The sequence below is a fragment of the Grammomys surdaster genome, unplaced genomic scaffold (genome assembly GCF_004785775.1).
Source record: "Grammomys surdaster isolate TR1022 unplaced genomic scaffold, NIH_TR_1.0 125982, whole genome shotgun sequence".
Classification (NCBI taxonomy): domain Eukaryota; kingdom Metazoa; phylum Chordata; class Mammalia; order Rodentia; family Muridae; genus Grammomys; species Grammomys surdaster.
This window is the reverse complement of record NW_021620798.1, coordinates 3376040-3383019: the sequence shown is the minus strand read 5'-3', so window position 1 is coordinate 3383019 and position 6980 is coordinate 3376040. Positions and strand designations below refer to the sequence as shown.

The 6980-nt window shown below is 37.3% G+C and overlaps 1 pseudogene; it reads left to right on the top strand.

Moving 5' to 3' along the window:
* The first annotated feature begins 816 nt into the window (after positions 1-816).
* On the top strand, positions 817-2757 carry LOC114609755 (annotated as a pseudogene).
* The last annotated feature ends 4223 nt before the right edge of the window (positions 2758-6980 follow it).

Here is a 6980-nt window from a genome sequence, read left to right as displayed (position 1 = left end):
ACCCTAGAGATAAAAAATCCTATAAAAGAAAATGGAACTCTAGAAGCAAGTATCAACAACAGAATACAAGCAATGGAAGAGAGAATCTCAAACAAAGAAGATACAATAAAAGAAATGGATACATAGGTCAAAGAAAATGCAAAATCTAAAAAAGTATCTAACACAAAATATCAAGGAAATTTGGAACACTATGAAAAGACCAAACTAAGTATAATAGGAATAAGAGAAAGAAAAGATTCCCAAATCTAAGACCCAAATAAAATCTTCAACAAAACCATAAAAGAAAACATTCCTAACCCAGAGAAAGAGATGACTATAAACATACAAGAAGCTTACAAAACAGCAAATAGAATGGACCAGAAAAGAAAATTCTCCCATCACATAATATTCAAAATACTAAATGTACAGAAAAAAGAAATAATATTAAAAGCTGCAAGGAATTAAGGGGTGAAGGTAAAGTAATATATAAAGGCTGATTGATCAGAATTACATCTGATTCCTAAACAGAATTGAAAAGCCAGAAGGGCTGGACAGATGTACTGCAGACCCTAAGAGGACACAGATGTCAGACAAGACTACTATACCTACCAAGTGCTGAGATCATCACAGATGGTGAGACCAATATATTCCATAACAAAACCAAATTTAAACAATATCTTTCCACTAATGAAGCCCAACAGAGGATATTAGAACGAAAACTCCAAAACATGAAAAGTAACTACATCTAAGAAAACACAAGCGCTCACTGAACTCAGAGGCAGCTTTCAGGGATTTGTGTGATCTTGCCAGCACAGCTGGGCCTATATGCAAACAACCATGTCCAATGGACCTGCAGCTGGCATTGATCTTGGTACCACCTACTCTTGTGTGGGTCTCTTCCAGTATGGAAAGGTAGAAATAACTGCCAATGACCAGGATAACCATACCACACTGAGCTATGCTTTAACTGACACAGAACTATTAATTGGGGATGCTGCAAAGAATCAGGTTGCAATGAACCCCACCAACACAGTGTTTGATGCCAAACGTCTGATTGGATGTAGGTTTGATGATGCTATAGTTCAGTATGATAAGAAGCACTGGCTCTTCATGGTGATGAATGATGCAAGCAAGCTCAAATTCCGTATCGAATACAAAGGGGGGGACAAAAAGTTTCTATCCAGAGGAAGTGCCCTCAGTGGTTCTGACAAAGATGAAGGAAATTGCAGAAGCTTTCCTTGGAAAGACTGTTAACAATACCATGGTCACAGTGCCAGCTTACTTTAATGAGTCTCAGCTGCAGATAACAAAAGATGCTGGAATTATTGCTGGCCTCAATGTACTTTGAATTATCAATGAACCAATTGTTTTTGCTATTGATTATTGTTTAAATAAGAAAGTCAGAGCTGAAAGGAATGTGCTGATTCTTGACTTGGGAGGTGGCACTTTTGATGTGGCAATCCTCACTATTGAGTATTAAATTTTTGAAGTCAAATCAAAACAGCTGGAGACACCCACTTGGGTGGAGAAGACTTTGACAACTGACTGGTCAACAAGTTCATGGCTGAGTTTAAACGAAAGCAGAAGAAGTGCATCAGTGAGAACAAGAGAACTCTTCAGCATCTTGGCACTGCCTATGAGTGGGGTCAGGGCATCCTCTCCTCCAGTACCCAGGACAGAATTGAGATTGATTTTCTCTATGAGGAAATTGACGTTTATATGTCCACTACTGGGCTCAATGTGAGCAATTGAATGCTGACCTATTTTGTAGCACACTGGACCCTGTAGACAAGGCCCTTTGAGATGCCAAACTACACAAGTCACAGATCCATGATATTGTCCTAGTGGGTTATTCTACCAGAATCTCCACGATTCAGAAAATTTTGCAAGACTTCTTCAACAGAAAAGAACTGAATAAGATCATTAACCCCGATGAAGCTGTTGCTTATGATGCAACTGTCTAGGCAGCCATTCTATCTGGAGACAACTTTGAGAATGTTCAGGACTTGCTGCTCATGGATGTCATTCCTCTTACCCTTGGTATTGTAATTGTTAGTGGAGTCATGACTGTCCTCATTAAGTACAATATCACCATTCCCACCAAGCAGACACAGATGTCACCACCTACTCTGACAACCAGCCAGGTGTACTCATTCAGATGTATGAAGGTAAGAGGGCCATGATCAGGGGCAACAAACTACTGGGAAAGATTGGGCTAATAGGCATACGTCCAGCATCCCATGGGGTTCCCCAGATTGAAGTTACTTTTGACATTGACACTATTGGCATCCTCAGTGTTCCTGCTGTAGATAAGAGCACAGGAAGAGAGAACAAGATCATCTTCACCAATGACAAGGGCCTCCTTCAAATAAGGAGGATATTGAGCACATGGTCCAAGAAACTGAGAAATACAAAGCTGAGGGTGACAAGCAAAGAGATAAGGTTTCCTCCAAGAATTTACTGGAATCTTATGCCTTCAACATGAAAGCTACTGTTGAAGATGAGAAATTTCAAGGAAAGGTCAATGATGAGGACAAACAGAAGATTCTTGACAAGTATCATGAAATTGTCAGCTGGCTGGATAAGAACAAGGCTGCAGAGAAGAAAGAATTTGAACATCAGCAGAAAGAACTGTAGAATGTCTTCAACCCTATCATTACCAAGCTGTACCAGAGTGCTGGTGGCATGCCTGGAGGAATGCCTGGTGGCTTCCCTGGTGGAAGAGCTCCTCCATCTGGTGGTGCTTCTTCAGGACCTACCATTGAAGAGGTGAATTAAGCCAATCAAAGTAGAGGATGTGGCATTGTTCCACAGAGACGCAAATTTAGAACTGCTAATCACCAGTAACATGGAATGTCCAATAAAACTATTTAAATTGACACAAAAAGAAAAAGAAAACTGAAGAAATTAATAATTTCACTGCAACACAAAAAGAAAATAAACACACACACAAACACACACACTAACACTACCAACATTTAAATAACAGAAAATAACAATCATTGGTCAGTAATCAAAAGAGATGGGGAAGGACACTTTACACGCATCAAAGGAAAAATCTACCAAGATGATGTCCCAATTCTCAACATCTATGACCCCAATACAAGGGCACCCACATTTGTAAAAAAAAAAAAAATTACTAAAGCTCAAATCATATATTTAACATAATTAATAGTGAGCAATTTCAACACACTATTCTTACCAATGGACAGGTTATTGAAACTAAAACTGAAAACTCAACATAGCATTAATTAAACAAACAATTGTTATGAAACAAATGGGCTTAACAAATAACTACAGAATATTTCACTCAAACATAAAAGAATAGACTTTCTTTTCAGCACCTCATGGAACCTTCTCCAAAATTGTGCATACACTCAGTCACAAAGCTTAACCCTGTGCATCATATCAGATCACCCAAGATTAAAGCTGAACTTCAACAACAGAAGTGACAGAAAGCCTATAGTCTCATGGACATGAACAAATGTATAATCAATGACTACTGGGTCAAAAAAGAAATAAAGAAAGAAATAAAACACTTTTTAGAATTATATGAAAATTAAGGTACAACATAACCAAACTCATGAGTACCCAATAAAAGCAGTGCTAAGAGGGAGATTCATAGCACTAAGTCCCTTCATAAATAAATTGGAGTGCTCTCAGCTCTCATACTAACAACTTAGCAGGAAACCTGAAAACTCTAGAACACAAAGAAGCAAACACACCCAAAAGGAGTAGGTGGATGGAAATAATCAAAGTCAAGGCTGAAATCACTTAGAAACAAAGAGAACAATACAAAGAAAAAACCAACAACAGGTTCTTTGAGAATAGCCAAACTAACTAAAAGATAGAATGACAATTGGCATCCAGGGAAGAGAAATCTCCCTAAGAATTCCCTTCTTTTTCCTTTCCAGGTAAAAATGAATCACCTGTGATGTCTGCTGTTAAAGTTCTAATCCAGGTACTGGCCTCCAAACTTATACTACTCAGACCTTCAGCAGGCTATTGACATGAACATCAAACAGCTAGAGAACAACATCACTAATCTGAAAAAAAAATCCCTCCTTTCACTGTCTGAAGAGATCTCCAAAAATTGCAAAGGACTTTATTGGACTCGATTTACTCTTTTACAATAGAAAAGGCTGTGTACAGCTCTTGACTGTGTACATCCCTTAAAGAAGAATGTTGACTTTACATAGACAAGACAGGGATGGTTAAAGAGATCATGAAAAAGGTCAGAGAAGGCCCTGAGAAAAGACAGAGAGAGAAAGAGACAGATGAATGCTGGTACAAGAATTGGTTTTCAGCTTCTCCATGGTTGTCAACTCTACTTCTTCCCATCTTGGGACCATTAATTGGGTTATTTTTGCTTATTTCTTTTGGTCCCTGGGCCTTAAATAGGCTGACTAAATTTGTGAAACAACAGATAAATAATTTGGTAGCAAAACCTATTCAGATACATTATCATAAGTTAGCTATGGAGGACCACGAGACTCAAGATGAGGTTGTTACTCTGTCCAGGGTATTCCCAATACCTATCTCCACCCAATCTAAAAGAGGGGACTTCTGCCCCTAGACCAAGCAGAGAGGGGCCACCCAGAACCCCCTCTGAATTCTTGCTTAGGCTGCAAGGTTAAGCACTGCAAGGGAATATAAATAATAGTTAAAAATATCTCTCTGGGTTCCCTGAGGGAGAAGCCTGACTGCATAGGGATTTATGTCAAAAGTATCCCCTCTCCAGGAAAAAGACATCAGGACGGGTACGGCCTTCATGCCACACTGGACAAAGACATGGGGACCGGAACCATTGCAAGGTCACCTTCAATTACTGGAGGTCAGGCCTCTATCTCAGCCTTTGCAAGATTAGAATTGCCACAGCCCTTCTATACTTAGAGAAGGGAGGAGATGTCAAGGACATCCCTGCTTACACACTGAAGGCCTAAGATCAGCCATAGGCCTAAAATCAGCAATAGGACTGTCATACATGTATACTAACACCAAGTCTTGGGTCTCTGTGGAAAAACATTGAAACAGTTGGCTATAAGCTATTGTAAACAGGCACAGGCAGCTTTTGTGGAAATTTACCAGCCTGAGTAGTCACAGACCTTGTAAATAGGTAACCTTGGCAGGACAAGTGAACATAGTGACCTGTCCCGTGAACCTTCTCCCAGCTGATACCTGGTTCTGAAAAATATCTGTATTCCCCCGAACACCCACACTCTGGTGTCATCCCCTTCCCCACATCCTGCCTTTTTGTATTTATAACCCCTGTGTGAATAAGTAAGAATTACGATTTGAAAATAAATAAATAAATAAATAAATAAATAAATAAATGATTAATAATGAAAAAGTATGGAGAGATCTCAAAAATATAACCTTGAGTGAAAAGAAAAAAAAAGAAAGAAAGAAAGAAAAAAAGTAATTGAAAGCAATTCCACTAAAATCAGGGACAAGACAAGGCTATCTACTGTTGTCCTATTTATTCAATATAGTATTTGAAGTTCTAGCTTGAGCTACAAAAAAACCAAAGGAGATCAAGGTGACACAAATTGCAAATGTAAAAGTCAAAATATTCATAGATGATATAATAATACTTGTAAGTGACCATATAAACTCTACCAACAAACTCCAATAGCTGATAAATACTTTCATCAACATGACTTAATACAAACTATACTCAAATAAAATCAGTATCCCTCCTTTATACAAATGATAAAAAAGTCAACATAGAAGTTAGTGAAGCAAGACTTGTTACAATACCCACAAATAATATAAAATAACTTAGTGTAAATTTAATCAAGCAAGTGGAAGACCTATATGAAAAGAATTTCCAATTGCTGAAAAAAGAAATTGAGGAAGATATCAGAAGATGGAAACATTTCCCATGTTCATGGATGCAGAGGATTACTATAATGAAAATAGTCATCTTTCCAAAAGCAATCTACAAACTGAACAAAATTCCCGTAAAAATTTCAACACAATTCTTAGACATTGAAAGAGCAATTCTCAACTTCATATGGAAAAAACATAAAACCCACTATAGCTAAAACAATCCTGAACAATAAAAAAAAAAATCGGAAAGAATCACCATCCTTGAACTCAAGATTTACTACAGAGCAATAGTGATAAAAATTACATGTTATTGGTACAGAGACAGGTTGATCAATAGAATCAAATCAAAGTCCCAGAAATAAACCCCTATACTAATGATTACTTGATTATGATAAAGAATCCAAAACCATAAAATGAATAAAAGAGAGCATCTTAAACAAATGGTGCTAGTCTAACTATATCAGCAGGTAGAATAATGCAAATATATCTATACTGATCAACCTGCACAAAACTCAAATCCAAGTAGATCAAGGTCCTCAACATAAAACCAGATATATAGAAACTAACAGAAGAGAAAGTGGAAAATAACCTCAAACTCATTGACACAGGGGGAAATTTCCTGAACAGAATACTAATGGCTCAAGCTCTAAGATCAACTATTAGTAAATGGGACCTCATGAAATTTAAAAGATTTTGTAAGGCAAAGAAAACTGTCAATTGGACAAAATGACAGACTACACATTAGGAAAAGATCTTCACAAACGGTAAATTTTACAGAGGGTTAATATCAAAAAAATTTAAAGAACTCAAGAAATTAAACACCAACAACCGAGATAAACCAATTAAAGATGGGGCATGGAGCTAAAGAGTAAATTATCAGCAAAGGAATTTTGATGGCTCAAAGCACCTAAAGAAATGTTCAGAGTACTTAGTCCTCAGAGAACTTCAAATCAAAATGGCCTTTGATTCTACTTACACCCATCAGCATGGATCAGATAAAAATCTCAAATGATAGTACATGCTGGAAGGATGTGAAGCATGAGGAATCTCCTCCATTTCTGCTAGAAGTACAATCTATTTGTTTTTAATTTTATTTTTTAAATGTTCAATTTACTTCCTTCTCACTACCCCTTCCCATTCACACTTTTTTGAATCAGATTTTCTTGAGT